This window comes from Sciurus vulgaris, assembly GCF_902686455.1.
Source record: "Sciurus vulgaris genome assembly, chromosome: 13".
In the NCBI taxonomy this organism is placed as follows: Eukaryota; Metazoa; Chordata; class Mammalia; order Rodentia; family Sciuridae; genus Sciurus; species Sciurus vulgaris.
The window spans coordinates 77,506,666-77,534,252 of NC_136474.1; the positions used below are offsets into that span (position 1 = coordinate 77,506,666).

The 27,587-nt window shown below is 36.6% G+C and overlaps 1 protein-coding gene across 2 annotated transcripts in view; it reads left to right on the forward strand.

Moving 5' to 3' along the window:
- Positions 1-27,587, forward strand: part of DCC (DCC netrin 1 receptor) — a 1,229,995-nt gene that overhangs the window by 1,138,924 nt on the left and 63,484 nt on the right. The window lies entirely within an intron of this gene.

The window sequence follows — 27,587 nt, forward strand, 5'->3', positions numbered from 1 at the left end:
AAGCGACCAAGCTGTTCAAAAGGGCACACATATATGCCTCAGGCAGTCAAGACCTAGAATCAAGCTAAGATGTTGACCAAGGGCAAAAATGAGGATAAGAAATCTATGTTTAAATTATCCATGTGTAAGAAGCTTAGATTGTCCACTTTGTCCAGGAATATCCCCAAATACCTCAAAACTTAGCATCTTCTTTCACTCTTAAAGTATGGTGATTTTCCAAATTATATTGTCAGTCTATTTATGACATGTGTGGGTGAAATTATAAACTTAATTGCTAGTTTCATTTCTAAGGATGCTTTTTTTCCTCCTAAGGATTCTTTAAGAATGAGTGTGCTTTTTAGCAAGAGTCTATTCTGTTCAAATTTTATGGCAAACAGACAAAACTTGAAATTGCAAAAAATCCTGCCCTTTATGGATAAGGAAAATATGCACGATGATCTGTTTGTTTTCCTTATGCTGTGAATCATTTACCAAATGCATTCCTTGTCTGAACATTATTGCTCTTAGACTTTCTGCAGGTGGCAAATATAATAAAGGTTTTTAAAAAGGGAAAGCAACAAGCATTTGCTGATCACAAAGTCGTTACATATGAGAGGCATATTAGCTGCCTTACATAGAGAGTAGTAACATTTTCTTTCATTCAGTGAACTTTCTTTTTCTGTTTATTTGAAAATTAATATGTTGAACCTTAGGAAAGATTGAGAAAAACTCATTAGTTCTTAACTACAAAAATACATTTGAAATATCCTAGGTGTTGGGTATTCTTCTTCTTGGTTTTGATGTCCTGATATCTTTGTTCAAAGTCAGCAGTATTATCAACTACATGATAAATTGATCTGTTAGACACATTTTTCTAGCCCCTGAGAAATAATACACTTTACATATATCTCAATATGTTCTTTGCACTGGACAGTAAAGCTGTATTCAGATGGCATGAATAGATATTCTTCATTCACTGATGTACAAGACAAAAACTCAATGCAATTTCCATCATTATCACCAGAATTATTCTCAGAGAACCAATTCCAAGATGAAGATGATATCTTCGTGCTCTGCATCCTTGGAAGGATGTGTATTGAACATTTGTTATATGACTGGTCTGTCCGTTGGTTTTGAATTATGGGCTATGTGTATTTCTCTAGGGATTGATAGCCTGGATGCCATTGCAGGACCCTCTGTTATACCCATTCAGCGAAGATGAATTAAAGAATAGATTACAACTACGACATCCAGTTTTCTCTTATGTCCTCTGCAGATTAACTTTCTGCTCTCTCCTGTTCAGCATACACAGAAAAAAATCAGACTCTAGCACTGAAATTCCAAATGAATCAATCATTGGTAGAAACTGGAAATTTTTTACCATGGGAAATATTCTCATCTGTGCCACAAGTAAGGCTTTAAAATAAATGTTGATGTTGTATGATTTGAGACATATATCCAGACAAACACACACACACAACCAGAATACAAATTTATAAGCGATAATTTACATGACACATTAAGAACAAGATTACAAAGAGTAAATTGCAAAATAGTAATAACTTATAATTAATAAATTACGGTACTCTATCACAAGCTATCCTGACATTAGTCATTAATCTGATGCTGAACATACCACCTATCACTCTGGTCAGCACTAAGGGATATAACAATGGACACACTTCCTAAAGGAGGTTAAGTTACTTCTGTCCGTTCTTCCCTCAGTCCGGAGAGCAAGGGGCAGAGAAGTCAAGGAGACTAACTTTTGTGTAAGGAAGCACGTAGATCCTGCTGAAAAAGGAATGAGAAAGAAACTCCTTAGAAGATCTATTTTTAAAATTTAAAAAAAAAATTCCTTAAATGACTTTGTAGTTTATAATATTTTCAAGATTAAATCAAGGGAAGGAGCATGAAATTTCTGGATAAGACCCACCTAAGTTGTCCCTAAATAAAATATATCTAAATGTATTTTAACTATTTTAAATAATTCAAAATCAGCCACAAGCATCCTCTATTTTAAATTCACCATAAGCCCTTTTCTTTTGTCTAATTTTCCTTTCTGAAACAACCACTTCCTAATTTCAAAACATAAGGTAATATTTGCTTTAATTATCAAAACTTCCTGGCAAAAGGGGTCTTTCTTTCTTCCTTTCTTCTTATAAAACTATCTAGATGCAATCTTATCTAGTTAAGTGATGCATAAATTCATTACTCTTCATCTTAAGTCTTTCTCCCATGCTCAATTTCTACTAAGAAAATATGGGCATATGCTAATATAATACAACTTCTTATTTATATTGTATAGAATTATAAATTTTAATCAGTATGCTTATATAAAATAATCCTAATTTATACAAAAAAGAATAAGGTATCATTTTTAATTAATTGAGCCTTGTTGTGCTTTATTTGGGGGGAAACCTGCATACACTAAAGTCTATTACATTATTTGCAAATAAAAGTTACATTTAAATTTATATTAATTTAAATATTTGGAATTTTGGTTTTTTTTAATTAAATATTTAGTATATTATGCAAAATAATAAGGGGTCTTAAAATAAATATAGAAACTATGATGTAACAGAACTGAAAATCAAACTTTATTTGTATTTACAGGTAGTTTTAATACTACTCAATAAATGAAAAACATTTCAACCAAATCTAATAATAATTTTATAGTAATAGATGGATTAAGTTTTCTTAATTCCTTAAAGTCAGACTAAATTAAAAATATTAGCAATTGGCTAATATTCACACGGATTGATTTGTTTAGGCTTTGGATACAATAAACCAACTCTGTAGGAATCATAGCTAATATATCTTTTTATAGTTCCTCTTCCCTGAGGATCTAGAACTATGCCTTTCATGTAGTAGGCATTTAATAAGTGTTGAATGAATTATTACCAGTTTAATGCTCCTTTAATAAAATGTAGACCTCTGGGATAGGGCAGTAGTTTGTATCTTTGCATTAATTGACTTCCATTCCAACCATCTTCCAAATGCTAATTACTCCTCTGTTTTGCTAAATCAGTGCTTATGAAATTAACCAAGTTAGCAAATATGATACCATAGTAACAAATCCTTTAAAAAAGCTTGGCCTGGCTGGCAGTATCACCAGTATCCTTTCCTCTTTTGTTTCCAGTGTCTCCATATGTATAACATTTTGGTACCTGCGTTGCAACAGTGGGAGAACGCTTTCTGAAGGAAGCCTCTTTAGAAAAATGACACATTTGAGGGAATGGGAACTTGGCACTTAAAATTAAAATTTGGGTCTTGTGTCTTTAGATGAAAAGATCCCAGGGTCATCAATACCCCAGAAAGGGTTTTGTGTTTTCTGCGTTGATCTGGTGTTAAGAAATCAGAATTACCATAAATCCAATCTTTCTCATTGATGATATCATGATTCCTTAAAGTACTTTCTTTTGGGCTTGTTAACTTTTCTTTTGTGGTATCAATCTAATAACCAACAAAAACTTTACTTATGTGAACACACTAGATCCTTTGGGTGGAATGCCTGCATTTTAAGCTATTCTCTTATTTAGAATCATTTCTAGTGTTCCTTAATCTTACCCAGCACTCTGACCTCTGTGACATCAGATTTTTTTTCCTTTCTATTGAAATCTGCAATGTAATCAATAGCCTTGGCTACATCTAAGGGGTGCTATACCCATAGAATTTAATGTCTAAGTAATATATGGATGTGCTTGTGGGCTTGTTTCTGCATCCTCCCACAAACTAGCAGGGAGAGTTGGAAACTTCATTAAAAAGACATTTGTCAGGATGCTAGAGGAAAAGGAAAATCCTCCACAGGCTATCTACCTAATTTCCAGCCAATACAGGATTACTCCCAACAGGAATCATTTATTGCCTATACTGGCCTAAGTGATGAGGTTGTTAGCATCTCTTTTGGCTGACTGCTTTGCAATCTTGCTGCTTTCGGTTGCTACAAAAGTCATCTTAATATTCATACAGAACTTCTGTCTCACTTCATTTCTTCCAACATTGATCTCACAGTGTCCCGTGGGCAAAGCTTTTCTTCTGCTCATTGAAACCTCAAATGCATCAGAATCAAATAAGCAAGGCATTTGGAAAAGGGTTAGTCTTGTCCACATTTCAGTCAACCCACCAAAATTTTCACAGTGTCTGCTCATTTCATTGTTCTTTTCATAGCCACCTACACGTGCATGAGCAGGCACAGACTGACAGACAGACACACACACACACACATACACACACGCACACACAGATAGGAGCCTCCATCCTAACTTCCACTTCCTGATCCACTTGGTCTTTGACCCATAAGATGTGAAATATGCTATTTTATGCTGAATATATAGTTATAATGTGATGAGATTAATTTTTTCATGTTTGTTGGAAGCTTGCTGTCCATTCTAACTTCAGCTCTAACTCGATATCAAAAGAAGTCTAAAAAATTGTAAATGTGTACTCAGCAAACAGAATACTAAGTTGTTTCTTCACAATCCGTTTGCAAATAAAGTGATGAGGTCTTGGAAAAGCTATCGTAAAGAGGAATGTTTGGTGTTCAAAAGAATGTCACAGGACCAGGACTTTAAAGGCACAAGGATGAAGTAAACTGAAATCCATAAATGTGAGAAAACACCCATGTTATTGCTGCTGACTGCCTGAGTGGACTTCCTGTTTATCACCCACTGATTAGAACTGCTCTCAGAAACAACACTTTGAAGCAAATAAAATAGAGTCAGCTGAGTTCTGGCATGGGTTTGCACACAGATTCACCTCTCTCGTATTTTTCTCTAAGAGGCCCATCTAGGTATTCTTAAACTCAAAATCTAATCAAATAGTGACAGTTGCACACATGCATCAATAGAAAAGGGATTGCTTGTGGCAAAACACCATTAATTAAGTTGTGGATGGCAGTATAATTATTTCTGGCTAATTTCTGACTCCGTGATCTTAAATACTGCTTTCCCAACCATTCAACACATCCTGAAAGGCACTGTTTCTAACACTGTAACCCTGGCAGAGCCTTTGTCCTTTGGTGGTATATTTGTGAGAAATATTCAGACCATGTGGCCTGAGACCTTCCCAGACGCTACTTCCAACTCAGTGCCTCATTCACAGGCACTTTGTTTGGCACATAACAACTACAACAAAAAAATATCTGAAGCCCAGTTAGGAGATGAAAGTTATAGTACCCTGGTAGAATACTAACGAACTTATCATAACCCCATACCTGAAGGGTGATAGTAAAGTTTGAACCTAGGAAACCTAACCCCGCCTTCTTTTTCTTCTGAGAAGTTGGGTAGCACATCATTTAGACAAATACCACTACTTGTCATTTACATAAGAATATTGGGAGAAGTAAAAGGAAAGAGGCGGGGATTGTTTTCCAGAGAGGATATGAATTGATCTGCTCTAAGGAAGTCTAATTTTTCATGAGAGATTTTTCTCACATATGAAAAATAATATTTTCTCATAGGCATGTCTGCATTAATATTGTCAGACTTTCTTGGAGGTAGCCAAAATAGTCTTGTTTAGTTATTGTGGAATTTTAAAATATTTATTTAATTTTTTTTATTTTGTTTGTATTTTCGTGGAATATATCCACTAACATTCTAATGTGTTTTCCTAATTAACAGGTCGTCATGGAGATGGAAGTTACTGGCCAGTTGATACTAATTTGATTGACAGAAGCACTCTCAATGGTAAGTATATAAATTAGGCTCTATTGAATTAGTTATACTAATTGAATGGTTAATGGTAGAGTGTCTGAAGAAAAATTTCTATTGAAAAGTGCCAAGAACCCCAGACTTAGGATTTCTGTGGAAGAGTAGAAACCTGATGTTACTGGCAAATCTATAATTCTCTACCAGGAGATGATGCCAATAAGAGGTGCCAAGTGCATTAAAAAAAATAAAATACAAGGATAAAGCAAAATACCCAGATTTTAAAGTGGTAAAATATTGTAAATATTTTACAAAAAATGAATTTGTTAGAGAAAGAAGATAACTAAATTTGATTAAACTGAAAACAACTAGGTTTCATAAGTTAAAGTTACTGAGACCTTTCATGTAGAGACTACATTTACTCCTGAAATCCTTTAGCATTTTATTGTTAATTTTTGTGTGTGTTGTTAAGATTAGATTTTTTTTTTTTTTTTTTTGCCCATGTAGCTGTTGGCTTTTAGTACAAACAGATGGAGGCAGGACCCCAAACTTCAAAAGAAAGAGCCAGTTGGTGTGGGGCTGCATTCCAGCGCCTGGTCCTAAGTTTTATAAGACACAATCCCTGGAAGGATAAATAAATAAATATTAGCCAAATTCCCAGTAGACTAATATTATATATATAGTCTATATATATATATAGCCTTTTACAGCTTATTTTAATTATTGCTGTTGCTTTGTTTGAGTCACTAAAAATAAAATCAGATATTCATGATGTCAAAGACTTGTATAGCCACAACTGAGATTAAGATACTAAATATTTAATATGCAACTGAAATCTCTTGCATGTCTCTGCACTATACGTGCATCTTTTCCATTGTCATTTTTCAGTCTGATGTAAACACTTTCCCAAATTTGATGCTTACTATACATTTTGATAAGTATCCCTAAACAGTATTTTTAATATTTGTAAATATATAGAAATACCATCATATGAAATACTATCATATGATATCCTCCTGCACCTTGCTTTCATCTTTAGCTTTCTGAGTTTTAACTGTGTTTGAAAAAGAAACTTTTTCTATAATTTATCTTTGTGGCTATACAGTATTCTATTTTAGGGAATAATACAATCAATTCTTTATTTTACCATCTTAGCAGGATTTCTTGAACAATTTGATTACTGAGCAGATAAGATAACCTTCCATTAGGGTGGTCTCCTGTTAATAAAATCCAGATGTAAAGTCAAGATTGTGATCTAAAAGTTGTTTGCTGAGTGTGAAATCAGAATAAGGGGGTGAGTTCAGTGACTGTTTTCTGTCATAAACCATGATAAACTAATACATCCATTTCCCCAAAGAGAAAGAGTAGACCAGATGCTGCTTGAGTAAAGTTTTAGTGTGCCCGTCCTCTGACCAGTGACAGACTCAGGAACATATTTTCACTTGCTGACTCTTCTCAAGTTGTCTGCCACATCTTCCTCTACTACTAATGCCTTCTACCTAAGCATAGACGAAGTACATTTTCTTACATTTAAATTTTATCTTAGTTCATTTCTGTTGCTATAACAAAATACCTTGGATTAGTAATTTATAAACAAAAGGAATTTAGTGGGCACAGTTCTGGAGTCTAAAAAACACAAAGTCAAAGAGGAAGCAAGCTGAGAATCTGGTAAAGGCTCATTCTCTGCTTCATAGATGGTGACTTCTAACCCTGTCCTCCCATAGTGGAAGGAGCAACCAGTCTCTCCCAGGTCTTTTTTTATAAGGCACTAATGCCATTCATGAAGGCTCCGCCCATATGATCCAGTTATCTTCCAAAGGCACCACCTCTAAATTGTCACCATAATGGGGTTAGGTTCCAACATATGACTCTGGGCTGTGGGTGGTCGACATGCAGACCATAGCAAGTTTCCTGAATATATGTTCCAGTCTAGCCTCTCTCACATTATGTTCAGCTTGTTCTGTCTGGGATATTCTCAGCTTCCTGTTGTCTCACCCTGGTCCTCCTTCCTCATCTAAGTAACACTCCTTACAGGCAAGTCCTGGTTCTGGTAGTTCCTGATATGCACAGGACGGGAGCTCACAGCAGGAAGATGAGAGGAGGTTTGTGTTGAGACAGAAAACAGACCAATGGCATGCTCCATAAAGCAGCTTTAGGTATTAGTAGTTCCCTCCCCAAACTCTGCAAGTTTCATTAACTCACTCTTCTGCTTCAATTATTAATCTTCAGTTTCAACAATATGCCAAGCACATTTCATGCATTGAAGCCGTCAGTCAGTAAATGCCACTAAACCCTCACTGATTGCCGAGCTCTTGCAGTGAGCTGTGGGTACAAACTGAAAGACCACTGCAGGAGCAGGAAACCAACAGGTCCAACGAGCTGGGTAAACAAGGCAGAGGAATACTCAGAGGATGAAGGATGCTGAGGAAAATCCCAGGGATGGGCAGGAGGGTAAAAGAAAGAAGTTACTAAAATTGTGTGGGGGTACATAATTGTAGTAATTGTTGTCCTGAGAGATTGTAGGTTTGGAGTCCCTGTGGGAAATTAACATTGTCCCCTTTGGAATCACCCAGCAGTGTCAGTTTTGAGATTCTGTTTCTACAGGGAGTTTCAACTTGGAATTCATTTTCCGGTAAGGGTACAATCATCTGTACTGGCACAGGATGGTACTTTTTGATGGGACAGAGTACCAGGAGAATCAGTATGGATAATGGAGAAAGAGCCAATATTTCAACCATTTCTCAGCAGGGGTCACAAGTGTTAAATTCTGGGACCACTGACCCAGAACTATGTGCTCTCTTGAACTGTATGTCCTAATGGCCTCTATGGAATTATCAGATTTATTAACTACAAAGATAATGGAGCCTGGTGAAATTTGAATTATTTCTAATGGTCTATGAATCAGAGATAAAAGCTTTGTAAAGAATTTCCTCTCATGTACTTATGCATCTCAGTGTATGTTTGCATAAGCAATGAGACATGATTCGAACCTAGCTGAATCCCAGTATCTTCACTTGCCAAATCTAGCAATTCCAATTGTGGATCAAGCTTAATGGCTTGGTGTTGATTATTTGAACTCACCCTTCAAAATAAAATGAACTCTGGTTAAAAGAAACCCAAGCCTGAATTTGATATGAGTATGTATGTCAACAGAACTTTTCTTTTCAAGGAATCAGACCCCGCAGATGAAGAGGGTGACAGTAATGGAGAGAAATACATGTCACTGTGTTCATTTTTTTATCATTTAATTTATGATTCCTAGTGAGAATGCAATCATAATTAAATTTGACCTGATAAACATTAGCTCACAGGACAGAGTCATGAAGACAAAATATACTAGTGACATTCAGTGGCTTTGGGCCAGTTGATATAAATTATTGACATTATCCCTCCTCAATTTTTTGCATTGCCTAATGGTGTTTTAGGGATTTTATGTTATATGCATTGGATGAATAAAGCACCTGAAAATACTTCTAGATTACCTACCAAATAACAAATTGGCTGATTATAGTGAATTTATAACCTCAGGACACATGTGGTAGAAGGCAAACTTAATCTGTTTCCTATACTATTTTGCAAGGAGATAAATGATGGTAAATATGTAATTTGCCTTTAGCCCTGGTTATTACTAGCAAATCAGCAACAGCCTCTGAAACCCAGCTTCCTAATTAACGTTCCGCTAATGTCTTCAGCTTCAGAAGTAGGTATATTTCCCAATTAGGTGTACAAGTGAGGCCTCTGAAGACAAAACTCCCATCTCAATTCACTGTTAAAAGTAGGCTGTGTCAACAAAAACCTGTAGTCAACGAAATTTCATACATCTCCCCGGGGTGATGGAATTCTAGCGGTTTCCTGGCAGAGTTCACCTTTCAAGGTATTATAATAGAATATTGGCTTATTGTGAGGCTGCTCAAGCCAGTTGCAAATAAACTTAGACCTTGCTAATCATTTGCTTTCTTTCTCAGCATGACGCTCCTTTAAAAATTCACGTTTAGAATTCAAATCGAGAAAAACAAAGCTGTGGTTCACGTTTACTCTTACCGTTGGAAGCCCTTAATTAAATTGTAGAAACTAGAGAGGCATCCTAAATTACTTTCTTGTGGCAGGTAGAATCAAATCCAATATGTGGTGATATGGTAATGTTTTGTTTATGATGCTTTCCATTTTTTAACTATGGTTCACATTTGTAACCCTGAAAAATCTTCAACTTCTGAAAATATATTTTGTAGTTCATATTTGTGTGAATGATGACAACTTCGAAAATCACTTCAACTTCATCCTGCATTTTCCTTGGGAAACACCAATTTCCTTCTGCTGGTAGTTCTGACTGGAATTTACAAAATCGGTTTAGTCGGTTGCATTAAAAGATCTACATGCCCTATAAAATCATTACTTTATTATCCTCTACCTTTGAAAATAATGTTAGACTTGATCCATTTTAAGAGTTTGATACTTCATTATTAATCAAAAAGTCAATATTATTACTTAATATTTAAAGTACTTGGAATTGTAATCGATGCTCTTTAAAATTTGACGTACACTCTTTTGGAGTGAATGTCAGAGAAAAGACCATGGTTTTGCCTTCAATTTTTGAAACCTTTTTTTTTTTTCTCAGAATTCAATAACATTTTGGCCAAACAAGATAATGTGTAGATGAAGTACTTTCCACATTCCTTTGAAATGACCATTGAGATTGGTAAAATTAGAATACACCTAACCATATACTCAGTAACCATCTCAATGCCAAAGGAAAGGTCCAGAAGTAATATTTTTATCTTTCTCCTGGATGAAATGATAACTGAAGGGACCTGCATGTCCAGGACCCAGCACAGTAACCAGCAGAGGCTGCGTTAGCCTCTCACCCACACATAACTATCCCACGGGACCTTAAAGGACCCCAGACCCAGAGCTCACTTTTCCAGGAGTTCCTGCTGTGTGACCAGTCAACTTCCTTAAGCTTTTTGGATTTCAGTTTTTCATCTGAATGTAGACAGTTTGAAGAGCAGGGCTTCCTGATCTCAGCATGATTGACACTCAGCGCTGGATGATCCTTTGTCGTGGATGCTGGCCTTGTCACTGCAGACATTCAGCAGCACCTTGGCCTCTATTCACTGAGTGCCAGCATTGGCTTCCTTCTCCCATATTGCAGTGCCGGGTCCAGCCCTAGCAGGGGTCCTGGTGGTCACAGGTGATGGAGTAGGCGTTGGTGAGGTGGAGAACAAAGCAATACAAACTAAGGAATGGATGCTAGTCTAGATTTTATTTCCCAGCCAGATTTTTATACATTAAAGGTAGGCAGTAACATGTTTTTTCAGAACAGGAAAGTCACAAGGAGAAAAACAAAAATATTATGTATGATCATTACTAGACTAGACAAGAAGTATTCTAATTATTCTAGTAATTGTTTACTTGTGATAAGTTATAACTAAACAATAAGACATATTAATATTTAACTGATCATAAAGGTTAAAGCAAGTTCAGTAGGGTTGAATACACATTAGTCATGTGACTACTGCTGTAGTTAATAAATGCTAAACATTTTAAGCTAACAAATATATGATATCAACTTATACTGTGTGAACTTAAAATTGAGGAACACTTTATTTCTTCTGTTCCTGTTATTCCTTCCTGATAGGGTTGGAATTATTTGCCTACGTGTTTCAGGTCATCTGAGAGTAGTCAACAGGGGATCGGCAGCTAGAATCTGTTTTTGTATTTTCTCATAGCAATCTTGGTTACTCAGATTTTCATAGCAAATGAGTAAATCTGAAATCACTGTTCCATAAGAAGTCTGATTTTTATGTTCTAACCCTGGTTCTGTTAAGACCCCTATTTTCATGGAAAACACATAAAATATTAATAGTAAACCTACACATATTAAGCAAGCAAGGAAGGAAAGTCCGCCACCCAATTCCCAACATGATGAGACTTTGCAAACACCTTTATTACTCAGCGGAATCCTTGTCAAGCACTGTGGGGAATTGCAGGTGGCATAACATTGCAACAACCCAAATGTCTCTGGATACTGCCAGATTTCCCCTGAGCGGAGATGAGGGTTGGGGGTGAAATCTTCCCTTTGAAAACCATTGAGCTAGATCACTGTTCCCTAAAGATTGGTTAAAGTACATGGTCCCATGAGAATCTCTGAAAAAGAATGAAGTGCACCACTCACCCTTAAGTCTTTTAGAAACTGGTCCTTCACTTCTGTTTTGCCGGGGCCTTCCCTTCTGCTTGAACACTAGAGATCTGAGTTCTGAGAGAGCTTTTCTGCTTATGCTTATATTCTTCGTTTTGGTGATCTTATACATTCCTAAGACTTCAAATTCCATTTAAACTCCCAGATTCATATCTCTAATGCAGCCCTGCTAACTGCCTGCTGAACAAGAGTTCAAGCAGTGTTCAAGACTGAGCATGGGCTCTTCCCTTTCTGAGCCTCCCTTCTCCCTCACAGACATGAGAACTATTTATTGCCTATGCCCCATCCACCTCTACCTTTCTCTCCTCTCCCATATAACCCCTGTGTGTGTTGCTCGTCTGCTTTCAGACTACATTGTGCTTAGTGTCCACAGTTGCCACCATCTCTGTGCAAACCCCCAATTGCATCCAAAGATCTTTAAGCTTGTCTTTGCTTCCACTAACCTCCCTCCACACAGCAGCCAGACAGGTCATCTTTATTTTTTTCTAATGTGTATTTTTTCCAGTCTCTTTTTAAAAATGTCTTCTAATTAGTTATACATGATAGTAGAATGTGTTTTGACACACATACATAAATAGAGTATAACCTTCTCAGTCTTCTGGTTGTACATGCTGTAGAATCACACCAGCTGTGTAGTCCGTATATGCACATAGGGTAATAATGTTCGATTCCTTCTACTGTCCTTCTTAACCCCATACCCCTCCCTTCCCTTCACTTCCCTCTACCTAATCCAAAGTACCTCTATTCTTCCCTAACCCCACTCCCCATTGTGAATTAGCATCCCATATCAGAGAAAACATCCGCCTTTAGTTTTGGGGGGATTGGTTTATTTCACTTAGCACGATACTCTCCAGCAACATCAATTTACCAGCAAAATATCATAATTTTATTCTTCTTTGAGGCTGAGTAATACTCCATTGTGTGTATGATAAACCACATTCAAGGTCTTAAAACATCAAGGCCATTACTGGCCTGCTGAAAACCCTTAAATTGTCTGTGATTGCATTTCAGGTAACTGGATGAGCTCTGTGTGATAGGATCCTGTTTCTCTTTCCAGCCTCATCATATGCCATTGTCTCTTTCGTTCCTAAAGTTCCAGATCCATAGCTCACCTCCAGTTCCCTTGTAAAGGAACGAAAACTCTCTCCTAGCATCCTTCGTGATTCAGCCTGTAACTTCCTGAATGAGCTTCCATCAACAACTACATGCTCTCTCTTATATTTATCTGTCCTTGTGAACCCCTCTACTTTTCTTTAACATCACCATATTATAATGGTAATTTCATAATTATTTGCCTCAATTTGGTTTAATAACAAACTTTTCCAGTAAGTTGTAAGTTCCATGATGTTAGCAATCATGGCTCTCTTGATCAAACATAGCATCCTCAGATCTAACGGATCTTTACTACATATTTATGGAACAATTGAACATATTCCTTGAGACAAGAATCCTTGAAACAGGAATTTTTTTTCCAAATTAATTGACCAAAGAATTTTTTTCCCCATAGCTCTGATGAATATCTCATTTTAGGGAACATTGGGCTAGATTATCTGCCAATCTGTTCCAGCTGATTGTCTATAGTACCCAATTATAAGGGGAAATGCTTTGAAATAATCAGGCCACATGAATTTTCATTCAATTCAAAGACCAGTACAAATTATTAAGACATATGTTGAGCTCAAAGTATTCCAATACTCAAAAACTATTGCTGTAAGAAAAGGTGTGCATGCCCAACTAGAAAGTTTCATTGTCTCTCTTCAGGAACCGGGATTTTCATTCACGTGTGCACACTGTTCACCTGGTTGTTAGTGGTTGTAGCAGCCATTAAGGGCAGCCATTGTAGCAAGGGCATTGGTCCTCCAAAGAGGAACTGGGGCTTCAAGATTCTGTACCTGTTTCATTTTCTGCGTAATCAAGCACTCAGTACTCTTCCCCACAACATTTATGGGGGGAGAGTATAAGGAACATAAAATATTTTTGAAAGCTGATCATCTTAGAAAAACAGAAGAGATGATTTCACCAAGCCATTTTTTTTAACTTTTACGAACACTTGAAGAACCAGCCCATTGTTCAAGTGTATATTTTTGCTTTTATTAAGTTAGTAGAGAAAAGATGAAACATTTTACTGTGACCAAACATCATCAAATTATAAACAAATGGGAATGCCCTTGGGACTGCAAAAAAAACAAACAACAAAAAAAATTCAACTTTCACTAATTGTCATGGAGTACAGGTAGGTCTTGGTTATTCAGACAATGGATACCTACATTAGCATGCTAACACCCTGAAAAACTACTATATTAAGATGCTATATTTTTTCCTTAGATTGGAGAAATCACATAACATAAAGAACATTGACCCACATCTTAGTGTCTGTTGAGGGCCAACTCTGTGCCAGGCTTGGGGTCAGTTGACCTACTATCTCATGGTACAAGCCAGCAGCCTGTAGGGTACTTTCAGGTCTTTGAATTTTCCATGCATCTTCTCCATGATGCCTGAAAGGTAGGTGGCAGTCAGATTGCCTCCTATAACTCCTTATCACACTAGCAAGGTTTGTGAGCTCTGAATTTCCTTCCAATTGGATCAGTGTTTTGACATGTTGAGATATGCAGTCAATCCTCCTTCATTGCAGATTGTGTATTTGTGAGGAGTCACTTACATGTTGATAATTTGTTTGTCACCTGCAAATCAAATACTCATGGTGCTTTCCTGGTCTTTCATGGATTGTGACAAAGTGGAAGAACATTTGCGTTGCCCAAGGCTCCTATACCCAGCTGAGAAGGAAGCAAGGTACCTCTGCCTGTGGCTTCATCTCCAAAGTAAACAAGTAACCTTTTCATGGCATATTTAATGTCAGGATTTTTCATTTTGGTACCTTGTGTTGGTGATTTTACTTCTTAAAATGACCCACAACATAACGAATGTAGTTACTTTCTAGTATTCTAAGCACAAGAGGGTTGTGCCCAGGCTTACTGAGAAAGTATATGTTGCGCTCTGTTTAGGCAGGAGTGATACTGCTCTTGGCTATGAATTCAAAGTTTAATGAATCACATCAGACACCTTAATAAGGTGTGTTTAAAGAAAACACACATTATACAATGTTATATTTTATTGATTAATAAAAAATAGTGTCTGCAGAGGTTCAGAGGAAACATAACCTTGTTTTTATCTATTGAAGGCAAGAGTTCAGAATTCACTAACAGCGCTGTGTTTGTGACAACCTTACAGAACAAAAACCCCTGCATCTAAAGACATCCTTGCACTTGACTTTCTTAACTCCTCATTTGATGTTGGATATTCTGAGCATTCAGCCTTTGATTCGAGATTGGGAAATTAATGAAAGACCTTGAATACGAAGCTTAAAAACTGATGGGGAACTTTTATTTAAAATCATAAAAGGGCCTAGAATCAAAGCCACATAATGGGAGTGAGTCCTCCTGCTTGCTAAATCACCAAGGGCAAATGGCAGTATAAATCTCACTAGTGCTCTGCAGGATTCAGTCATTATTTCTGACTTGGAACATGATCTTCTTAGGTGGAAAGACATTTGAATAATTCTAATAAGCAGGTTTCTTTTAAATGTTCATAAGGTACACCATTAAGTATGATCTAAACCAAGTCCGTAAATGTTAAAATTAAGTCATGCTGATATAAACCATGAGCTCCAGAACTATCTACCTTGAAACTCTCACATGAAAGGTTAATTCATTCCTAATCAATTAATTTATTGAGTACAGAAAGAGCATATGAAGATATTACTATAAAATGACTTTTCCCAATAATAAGTAAATCTGTGACCCATAAGGTTCTGACCTTTTATTCCTTCCACCTTCCTTTGTAGTAAATATAAAAAATTACTTCAAGGAAATCTTATTTCTTTCATTTATAATCAGAATCTTTTAACATAAGTGCCAAGACTTTTGGTGAGTTCTTTCCTCTGAGATTAATCAGATGTGGCTTATTATTTTCCCAGTAGTAAGGAATCAATAATTATTTCATTGTCTTTTCAGGTCCATCTTTTGGTTAACTAACTTGTCAAAAGATATTGTTTCAATTTTTTTTTACAACTCATTTTATTGGTTCTTTTTAGTCATACATGATAATAGGATTCATTTTAAGCATAATTATAAAGGCAATGGATTGTTCTAATTCAGTCCCCAGTACTTCCCCTTTCCTCCCCTCCCTCCTCCCTATCCTGGTTCCCTCTTTCTACTGATCATTCTGTTTATTACTTACATTTTTTAAATTAGTGTCGTGAGGATATACGTGATGGTGAGATTCTCTGTGGTATGTTCACTTTATGTACCTAGGAAAGTCGGGTCAGATATTCATTCACTGTCTTTCTCCATCTTTCTTCCTTCTCTTTACTCCACTTGTCTGCTCCACTGAACTTTCTTCTATTATTTTATTTTTATCCTCCACCACCCTTATTTGGATTAACTTCTACATATCAGAGAAAACATTTGACCTTTGAGTTGTGGGGACTGGCTTATTTCACTTAGCATGATATCCCCAGTTCCATCCATTTACCAACAAATTCCACTAAGTCATTCTTCCTTTATGGCTAATATTCCATTGTGTAACATAATACCAAATTTTCTTTAGTCATTCATCTGTTGAAGGGCACCCAGGTTGTCTCCATAGCCTTGGCTATTGTGAATTGTTCAGCTTTAAGCTTTGATAAGGCTGTGTCACTGTGGTAAATGCTGATTTTAATCTTTTGTGTGTGTGTGTGTGTGTGTTTGTGAATGTGTGTATATATGTATATATATATGTATGTGTATATATGTGTGTGTGTGTATATATATATATTTATGAGTGGGATAGCTGGATCATATGGTGGTTCCAATCCTAGGTTTTTAAGGACATCTCCGTACTGTTTCCAGAGTGGGTTGCACTAATTTGCTCTTCCACCAAAAATGGATGAGTGTACCTTTTATCCACATCCTTGCCATTTATTTTAACTTGTATTCTTGACAATTGCCATTCTGACTGGAGTGAATGAAATCTCATGTAGTTTTAATTTGAATTTCTCTAACTACTAGAGATGTTGAACATATTTTTATATGTTTGTGGGCCATTTACACTTCTTCTTTTCAAAAAAGTCCATTTAGTTCTTTTGCCTATTTATCGATTGGGTTATTTGAGGGGGCAGGGTTTGTGTTAAGTTTTTTGAGTTCTTTGTATATCCTGGAGATTGATGCACTATCTGAGGAGCAGGTGGCAAAGATTTTCTCCCATTGTGCTGGGCTCTCTGTTCACACTCTTCATTGGTTCCTTAGCTGTAAAGAAAGCTTATTAATTTGTTGCCATCCTACTTACTGATTTTTAGTTCTATTTTTGAGCTTTTAGAGTCTTTTTAATGAAGTCAGTTCGTGAGCCAAATGTTGGAGTGGTGGGTTTACATTTTCTTCTAGTAATTGCAGGATATTTGGTCTAATTTCTAGGTCTTTGATCCACTCTGTGTTGACTTTTGTGCAGGGTGAGAGAGGAGTGGTTAAATTTCATTCTATTACATGTGGATTTCCAGTTTTCCAAGCTCCATTTGTTAAAAAAGGCTATTTTTTCTCCAATATAATGTTTATGTCGCCTTTGTCTAGTATGAGATGACTATATTTGTGTGGGTTTGTCTCTGTGTCTTCTATTCTTTTCCATTGGTCTTCATGTCTGCTTTGGTGCCAGTACTATGCGGTTTTTGTTACTGCAGTTCTGTAGTAGAACTTGAAGTCTGGTATTGTGATGACTCCTGCTTTGCCTTTCTAAAAATTTTTTTTTGGCTATTCTGAGTTTCTTATTTTCCAAATGAAATTTCATATCTGCTTTCCAATTTCTATGAAGAACATCATTGGAATTTTAATAGGAATTTCAATAAATCTGTATAGCATCTTCCTATCCAAGAACATGGGATGTCTTTCTATCATCTAAGGTTTTCTTTAATTTCTTTCTTTAGTGTTCTATTGTTTCATTGTAAAAGGTCCTTTATCTCTTTTGTTAGATTGATTACCAAGGTTTTTTAAAAATTTTTATTTTATGAAGCTATTATAAATAGGATAGTTTTTCTAATTTATTTTCAGCAGATTTATCATCAGATTATAGTATAGGAGCTCAGTTGACTTATGAGTGTTGAGCTTGTATCTTACTACTTTGCTGAATTCATTTACAAGCTCTAGAAGTCTTCTGGTGGACTATTTTGGATCTTCTAAATATAGGATCATGTTGTCAGCAAACAGAGATCATTTGAGCTCTTCTTTTCCTATTTACATCCCTTTAATTTTCTTTTCTTGCCTGATTGCTCTAGCTAGAGTTTCAAGGAGTGTGCTTAATGGAGTGGTGAAAGTGGACATCCTTGCCTTGATCCTGTTTTTAGAGGAAATGCTTTCAGATTTTCTTCATTCACAATAGTGTTGGCTTTGGGTTTGTTATATATAGCCTTTACATGTTGAGATAAATTCTAAGTTTTCTAATGTTTTAAACCAGAATGGGGTACTGTAGTTTATCAAAATGCTTCATCTGCATCTATTGAGATAATCATGATTCTTGTCCTTAAGTTTATTTATGTTATGAATTATATTTATTGATTCTATATGTTGAACCAACTCTTTATCCTTGAGATGAAACCTACTTGATCATGGTACACTATCTTTTTTTAAAAAATGCTTTTTGTTCTAATTAGTTATACATGACAGTAGAATGCATTTACACATTTTGATAAGTTATACATACATGGAGTATAATTTCTCATTTTCTGATTGTACATGTTATAGGATCACATCAGTCATGCAGTCGTATATATACATGAGGTAAATATGTTTTTGTACACAGTTTGCCAATATTTTAAGAATTTTTGCAAGTACTGGGTTATTAATTTGGAAAAAATTTTATTTTGAAGATTATTCCTAAACAATCTGTAGTTTGGGAAGTTCACCACAGAAGCATCCCAAATGCTATGGTAGATTGTTAATTTAGGCAAGCTTTTATTTAATGTTGCATGATGATATTATGAGCACTTACCCAGACATTGAGGCAGTTCCTTTGCATGGATTTTCTCTAATTCTGACAGTAAAAATACACTATATGTATTATTATTCCCATTTTACATGTGAGGGCACCAAGGTTAAGAAGGCCTAAATACTTTGTCCAAAAAATATAGAAAGCTAACATAGTTGTTAAAGAAAAATGTAAACCCAAGTCTAAGAAAAAAATCTAAGTTCATTGCATTTTGGTATGCTGTAAATTAACTTGCAAGTAAAATTGTAAGTTAATAATTAACTTTTTAAAATTTATATCTTGTAATCATAAAACAGACCTAGAATATTTTTAATTGCTCCACTGAGTGATTTAAAGAATCATTAGCCATCTTGATTATGTAAGCAACTTATCAAAAATGCCTTATTATTCTATTATTTTCTGCCTAAATTTTCCTACAGTGAAATGCTGATGTGATACAAGAAAACATTTATATCAAGAATCTATGACACTTTTGAACCCAATGGTTGCTTTTGAATGGGATTCATGAACTCTTGACAAGTTGAAAATTCAATGTACTTTCTGGATAGCATATTAAGAGAAATAGAAGTAAATTCTGAGTGATTGATGTAAAAAGATTTGTCTTTTATGGCAACATATTAATAATCTTTTATCATAAATCACAGACTCTCTGGATCTTATCAGTTTTAAGTTTTTATCCTACAAATAGCATCTTTCTTCTCCTTTTCCTTTGTTCTCAATATTAGCTTAATTTTATTGAGAATGTAACTACATACCATAAATTTACCCTTTCAAGAGTTCAAGTGAGTTATTTTTTAGTGCAGTCATAAGTTTATGCTGCCATTGCCAATATGTAACAATATCTAATTCCAGAACATTTTCATCACCCCCAAAGGGAAAACCTATACCCACCAGCGGTCCTTCTCCATCAGTCTTTTCCATACACTGGCAAACACCAAAATACTCCCTCTCTCTATGGATTTACCTATTTTAGATATTTAGGTTAGGTGTTATTATCCAGATGTAGCCTTCTTTGTCTGGCTTCTATCACTTAGTATAATATTTTCATGGTCATCCACAGTGTAGCATGTGTCAGTACTTTTTTATGGCTGTATATGTTCCATTACATGAATATACCACATTCACCAGCTGATAGACATTTGATTTGTTTCCAACTTGACTCTTAAGTAATGCTGCTGACTCTTAAGTAATGCTGCTACCACATTCCTTGGCAAATTTTTGTGTGGATGCACATTGGTCTTTATCTTGGGTGGAAAGTTTAAGTCTTTTCCTCTCACTTTTCATTGCTCATTCTCAGAACAATGGGAACTCTTCACAGTCCCTACACCCTACAGAGCTTGATTAACACTGGCAGCCACATCTTCCCAGACCTGAACTCCATGTTTCATCTTTTCCCAGAGCCACCCATTGGGCAGATGCACCCACCACATGGCAGTGTCACCCCCCAGAGGAACAGCAACCTGCTTGTGATCATCGTGGTCACCGTGGGTGGCATCACAGTGCTGGTGGTGGTGATCGTGGCTGTGATCTGCAACCCGTCGCTCTTCAGCCCAGCAGAGGAAGTAAGTAATAGCCAACTCCTAAGAGGGAGAAGTCGCAGTCCTGTGTTCCTTCATAACGGACCCTGGCAAACCGTGCCTCTGTCCGTTCCAGGAGTAAGAGTGAGTAAGGTCTAGACCTGCAGACCTAACGAGAGCAACCGCGGAGCCCCACTTGCCGTTTCTGCTAGCTTTTACTCCTCAGCTCCACCTCCTTCTTTCAAGTAAGGGCAGGTGTTCTTTAAGTAACACTCACAGAAGGGATTCCACCACATCCCTGCTTCTGGCTCTCTCAGCAAGCGTGTGTGAGACAATTGAAGGCAGTGTTCTCTGTAAGTACTTATTTATCACTTTTGACAGGGAGGCCCGGAGGCAGTTAATCAATGCTAGTTGAATGGATGACCAATATAGAATATCAAACTCAGTGTCTTTACAATCGTATGGGGTGCTTAGCTTGGAGGCCATAGTAAAAAAAAGAGGAGAGAGATTCCAGAGATTCCAAAGCGTTCCTATTTTCTTGCTATGGTTAATGGTCAGAAATGAAAAGTATTGAGGAGTTTTAATAATATTTTCATATTATATCGCCCTAGGTTCTAGTACATGCAGAAATGTTGGATCAAAATGCAAAGTTTAGAATAAAAATGTGGTTTAATGCAGCTCGTCCCCCTCGCAGCTACCCATATCAGTATCTTGCCTGTGTCAGCCAACTGGGAATTCAGCCATCATCTCCTAGTCATTGTCTGTCTCTTGGGCTCCCTAGACCTTGCCAAATCCAGTCTGATATGTTTTTTCAGGTATACCTCCCGGCCGACTTGGGTTATTTTGGAGGCCTCAGGCATAGGGCTGGCTCCAAAACCCTGAGGCTGGGCGCACAGGTGGCTGGTTTGACAACTCTATGCTATGCTTAACACTAGACAAGGATTCTCCAGCAAGTCATTTTCTCTCTTCACATTGCTAATAGCACAGATTTTCTTTTACAATCCTATGACTCTATTTGTTGATCTCCAGTTTATCTCCATCACTCCAAAGTGAGGTGTTTAGAAACAGAATTGGCGAGGGTGTACCTACTAAAGAAAGTGGCAAAGAGTTATAGAGGCAATCTTTGTATTTAATGCATTTCTCTGGCAGGACAAATTGTGTATCCAGCTGCATTTATGAATTGAACTGTCTTCAAGCAGCTGTATTGTGGTCTATTCTGCCCAAATGACAACTCTGATAGAACAAGCTTAAGAAGGCCCAGCCTCATTGTCAGCCTCCTGGAAGACACGATCACTCTGAGTGCTGGACACTCAATAAGGCTTTAGGGAGAAAAGAAATAATTAGTGTTTTAATCTGTTTTCTGTTGCTATAACAAAGTTCCTGAGGCTGGATAATTTGTTAAAAATAGTGATTTATTCTGGGCTCACAGTTGTAGAAATCCAACAGTGTAACACTGGCATCTGTTCAGCTTTGATTAAGAGCCATCTGTAGCTATATGCATGGGAAAAAATGAAGGAGCAAGAGGGCATGTGTGGGAGAGAGGTCACAGGCACAGAAAGGAAGCAAGAGATGAGAGATAGCTTACTACAACCACCCATTCTTACCCTAATGCACCTAGTCCCAGGAGAGCAAGAATTCCTTCCTGCAGTACAAGAATTAACCCTCCTTAAAGGACTCAACACCTCTCAACACTGTCACCCTGGGGGCCAGGCCTCAGTGTGAGCTTTGGTGGGGACAAACCTCACTCAAACCATAGCATGAAGACATTGAATGATCTCTCCATCCAGTGTTCCTAGGAAAGGGGACATGTGAACCTGGAATGGTGGGGACATCAAGGCATCAGGTCTCTGAAGAAGATCTGAGAAGGATTTGCATAAATGGAAGAGGGAAGGAAACCCACAACTATACTTGGCCTATTTGAGAATTGCTTATGAAACCCTGGTGCATTCACTAAGTGAACGGAACCTAACCAAATCATCTGTAATGGGTTCGTGTTTCAGTTTTTTTTATTTTTCTCCCTTACTGTCATTATTGTGACAAGAAAGTTTGACAGTTATGTTGACTGACGAACTTTATTTCTGAACTTGTTTTCTTCCTCTACAGAGAAAATACTCTTCTTCCCAATGTGCACAAAGTGAAATCTGACACGATGTTAAAAAATTCAAATCATCTTAAATCCCACACTAAGCCCTTCCAGAAAAAAGCTTGAAGATTTTATTTGGAAAGAGCAGATGCTGAGCCCTGAGTATAACTTACTTATAAAATTAGGAGATGAATGAAAAAATAAGTCATTCCATGAATGATTAAAGATCAAAAAAGTAAATTTCCAGTTCCCTTGATTTTTTTCACCTGCCCCCAGAGTCTCTTAGTATTTACTTGGGCATTTTCCCACTTAATTTCATCTTCCTTCAGCAGCAGACCAATGGCTATCACCATGTTCTCATTGTTGCATCTCTTAGCAGAAAAGAGAAAGGAAAATTTTTCCTAAAGTTGTTTCTGAGTTTTAATTGGGTTTTTCTTGATTTCATCAGGAGTGCCCCACCACACACACACATACACACACAACCACAATCGAGACCTTTAGACCAAACTGAGTAATGCAGATGAAAGTAAAATCAATTCCAATCTGAAACAGAAATAAGGTTCTTTGCAGAGCTCTCAGAAAATGGGACTTTAATGTAATTAATAAGGTGAAGTAGAAAACACATTAAGGGCTTCTTTAAAATGTATCTTTTTTGTTTGAGACTTTCTTTTGTGTTTTATTGAGGACCTAGAATTATATCCAAGTGGGTTGAAACATTTTCTATGTACTGTAATACCCTCTTCAAGTTAGTACATGTACATTTGTTCTATGTTTTATCATAATTTTTATTGATACAAATACTCAATAACAACAGAAGCTATCTGATTAATTCAGTCTAATGGACAAGATTTCATTTTACCATATAAATCAGATAATAGAAGTTAGAACCCAAGTTCCAGTTCTGATTCTAACTGTTTTTAAATTAAACTAATTGTGTTACCAGTGAGAAGACCTTTAATCCCTAGGTGCCCATTCCTTCAAACATAATGAATTTTAGGAATAAATACTTATTATCATCCCCTCAACCATTTTAAACACTAAAACGTCCCATGGAATACCAATAAACTGTAAAAACACTTGGTAACATTTGGCTTTAAAATCATATGAAATAAAAACCATTTTGCTCGCCTTTTGACTTAGTTATTAATTAGTAGGGTTTTTTTTTTTTTTTGATACTTTGACAATATTCCCTTAAACATTTTCAGTAAGTGAAATGACAGTAGAAGACCATGATACAGAAGAATTATGCTGTGTGAAAGCTTATGTTGGGTTTTCTCTGTGTATTTTAATAAAGTAACAACATTTTCCCAGTAAACATATGGGTCACATGCTTTGTCAACTTAAAATGTATATATATAGATACTAAAGACAAAACATTTGACATTGAACATATTCTAGAATGCAGAACACAGAGTTATTACATTTCTAAGCAATTATCTGGATAGACAATTAATAATCTTTGTCTGAAGACATTTAATTTAAATATGTAAATAAAACAAGTTTCCCTTGATAGAATCACTAGTTAGCTGAACTATCTATTTGATCTGACATATGCACAGCAAGTTTTAAAGATAAGCACAAATTCAAATCTTGACAAAAGTAGTCATTTTCAATAATGAAGATCAAATGTTTAAGTTCTTACATGACTTATTTTTAACACTTACAGATTACAGTCACTGATTTTCAACTTTTTAATTGTTTTCAATATTCACAGGAATGTCTAACTGGCAACTACTAAGTCTTTAATGTACCTTAATTTCATCTCAGAAAATCTAGGTATATTTGAGTATGAAGAATATGCCCTGAGTATCTAAGACTTTTTATTTTATTTTTAATAGCTGTTAGTAGAATATACAAATAATCAGTATGGGAGATGGAGAAAGAAGAGGACATATTTATTCCTTCACTACATCTTCCTCTGGCTAACTCCTAACCATTTCTTCCCATTCACTTCAGACTTCCTTCCCTCTTGAAGACTTCCTTAAACACCTTATTTCCTGTCTCCATCTCCGCCAGCTCTCAGGCACATCCTTGACCACTTTGGTTCCTAGGGAACTGTTTGCTTCCTGTGAACAACTTGACCAGGGGATGCCTAAGTACAGAGTGAGAACTTTGTGATTTGTTACAATGTGGCAAAACAATCTCTGAGGAGACAGTACTGTTTAGAACTTCAACTTAAATGAAAGGGACACAAACAATGCTGCTTCCAACTCACTCACACCCCTCATACCCTGCTCAAAGTGAAAAGGAAGGAAACCCCTCTTGGAGTGATAGGTTATTCGCACAGTAGGTGACAAAGGGACCTGTCAGGAACCAGTTTTCTGAAGAAGCAGCTTTTGGAAAAATGAATAACAAAAAGTTCTTTTTTATTCAAGAGATCATTTCATGCTTAGCATATGATCAACATCAGTCAAAGTAGTAAGTCTGATTAATTTGTGAGCAAGGCCTCTATGGTTTAGTCCTCCTCTACTTCTTCAGCCTTACTGCCTGCCCTGTCCCAGCATGTGCTCCTTACTGCAAAAATGCAGAAATTTCCAGGAGCCAAGCCACTTTTCATTCATCTAACTGAGTTCCCAATGCCACACCCAGCTTTGCAGTACTTAGTACATTTCTTGATATATAATTGATAGTCCATAAATGGTAGCTGAATAAATAAATGAATGAATACTGTTAAACAATGCACAATGTAAAAGAAGTGAAAGAAACAGTTTGCTCTGGTACTATTAGAGGAATCCAATTTTCAGAGAGGGAACAGCTGAATAGTTCAATAACACACCTGGCATTCAATGCCAAGTGAGTAGTACAGAGAGACCAGGGAAATTATTATATATATTTTAATATTATGCTATTCTGAAGTGGTTAGGAAGGCTTCCTGGAGAAGAGTAGCTGGAAGGAAACCTTAAGACTTAAGGAAGTTAGGCTGCAATGCATTCTGGACGTAAGTTAAACAAACGTGTAAGCAAAGCAAAAACGAAAAGTTAGCTTGAAATAAAAATAAGCAAAACTAAACAATTCTCTAGACAGCGCTTTTCAAACTTCCCAGGAGGGCTGTTAGAATAGATTGCTGGCCACCCCCGGGTTTCTGATTCAGCAGTTCTGAGGTGGAACCTGAGCATGCACATTCCTGACCAGTTGCCAGTTGGTGCTGATGTCTCTGGTCCAGGGGCCACACTCTGGGGACCCCGTAGGGTGATCATCTGTATACACACTCTGAAGATTCCAGTGGTAAAATAGAGGAACTATGGGCTGCAGTGAGCCTGTTTTGTTTAAAAACCAACAGATGGGTAGAAGGTCAGGGTGACAGCTGTTCCTGTAAATTTTAAGACAAATTTCAGACAATTTGGTCATGAGCACTTGTTAGTTTTATTGCACACCTGCTGCTGTGAGGGAGGGAGGGTTGAAGGGGAGGCCTCTCTGAGGCCAAAGATTTCCCTCTTGAAAAGAGAGATTATAGAAAATAAAAGTGGTTCAGTGGTCACTGACTGAATGTATACAAAAAAGAAAGAAAGTCTGTTTACAGATCTTTAGATTCTTTACTGTAGGCTAGGTAGGTGAGTAACTAATTAGAAAAACCCTTGATCTGATTAAAATGCATCAGAAAAATGTTTATGCATTTTATGAGGCAAGATCATTTTTTTCCTAGATAATTTTATGAATCACAACTCAAAAAAAGTTTCTGCCTCAGTCAATGTTTGAAACTTTTTTATAAAACAGGAGAAGCCAGGAGAAACTTGACACTGGAGTCATGGGAACTGATGAATGAATGTGTTACTAGGCATGCATGTAAGCCTAGGGTGACCAGAATTTATAATTTATTACTGATTTCAAGTTTTTGGACTGTTTTTTCCCCACAGGCTATTTAAATAATGAGTTATCATGAAGAGTCTATGTGTCCTGCATATAGGAACTGGTACTTCTCTGCATGCAGTCATTTTGATGCTGGGGTTAAGGTTTTTAGCACTTCAATCTGATAGAGAAAGAGATGACAGGGTAAAACCTCCAAGTTTGAGAATGAAGTTAAATTCTTCTATTTTGTCACTGGGGTAGGTGACATAAAATGTGTGTGAGTTGCAAATCAGATGAAGGGGTCACGTGAAGTTTTAGGAAATAAATTCAGGAAGTGGCAGTTGCCAGGAAGTTATTCTCTAAGACACAGGAAAATGATCTAAGTTATTTTAAACCTTGGTTTAGAGACTCTGAGGAGCTTCTGGCAGGATACCAACACAATGCAGGTAGCTGTTGGGAAAATATCAGAGCAGAGAGCCACATTGTTTTCTCTCCTAAATTACAAAACAGATATTAAGTCTGGAGGCCTTTGTTTCCTTTCCTCATGAGCATGCTTAAAGAAAGCAGGGGGAAAAATGAACAAAATCACACCACCAAACATTTATTAATTGCCAAATATTTGCAAAGCTTCTTATTTATTGTTATGAAGGCAAAGTCACTCCCATTGACTTTGCACAGGTTACGATGCTTTCACTAGTAGCTTGTTTGAGTCACTTATCACCCATGGAAAGCAGTGACTACAATAAGTACTTCGTTACAAATGAGAAAGAGATGCTTCTCTGGTCTGTCAATGCTAGGACAATTTGTTCACATTCTTTGCAAAAAAGGCATTATTATTTTGCAAGAAATAGAAGTTACAGATAGAGATTTTAAAATGGTAAGATTGTACAGCAGGGGTCAAAATCTATTTCTGAAAAGAGCCAAATAAAAAAAAAAAGGATTTCAAGCCATATAGCCTTCATCACAAGCATTCAGTTCTGCCACTGCAGTGTAAAAACTATGAGCATGACCGTATACCAATAAAACTTTATTTACAAAAACAAACTGTGTGCAGATTTGGCCCACAAAGCTAGAGTTTTCTGACCCCCTGCTGAAGAGAATGGCTAACATGGACATCATACTGCTTTACTTAGCAGGCAGGGAACATTTAAATCTCACTAGCCTCAAGGTGAAATTATTGCTGAAAAAAAAATAAGTTTATGGCTGCTAAATCCTTATTGAGGGCAAATAGGAGACATTTGAGGCACATTTTCAAGAGATGGATCTTTCACTTCTGTTTTCAAAGGATGAGTCTCATTGTGTTTGAATCCAGACACTTGGTGACTCCAAGGCAAAAGTGTTTTATTCACCTAAGAATGTCCTCATGTGGCCTT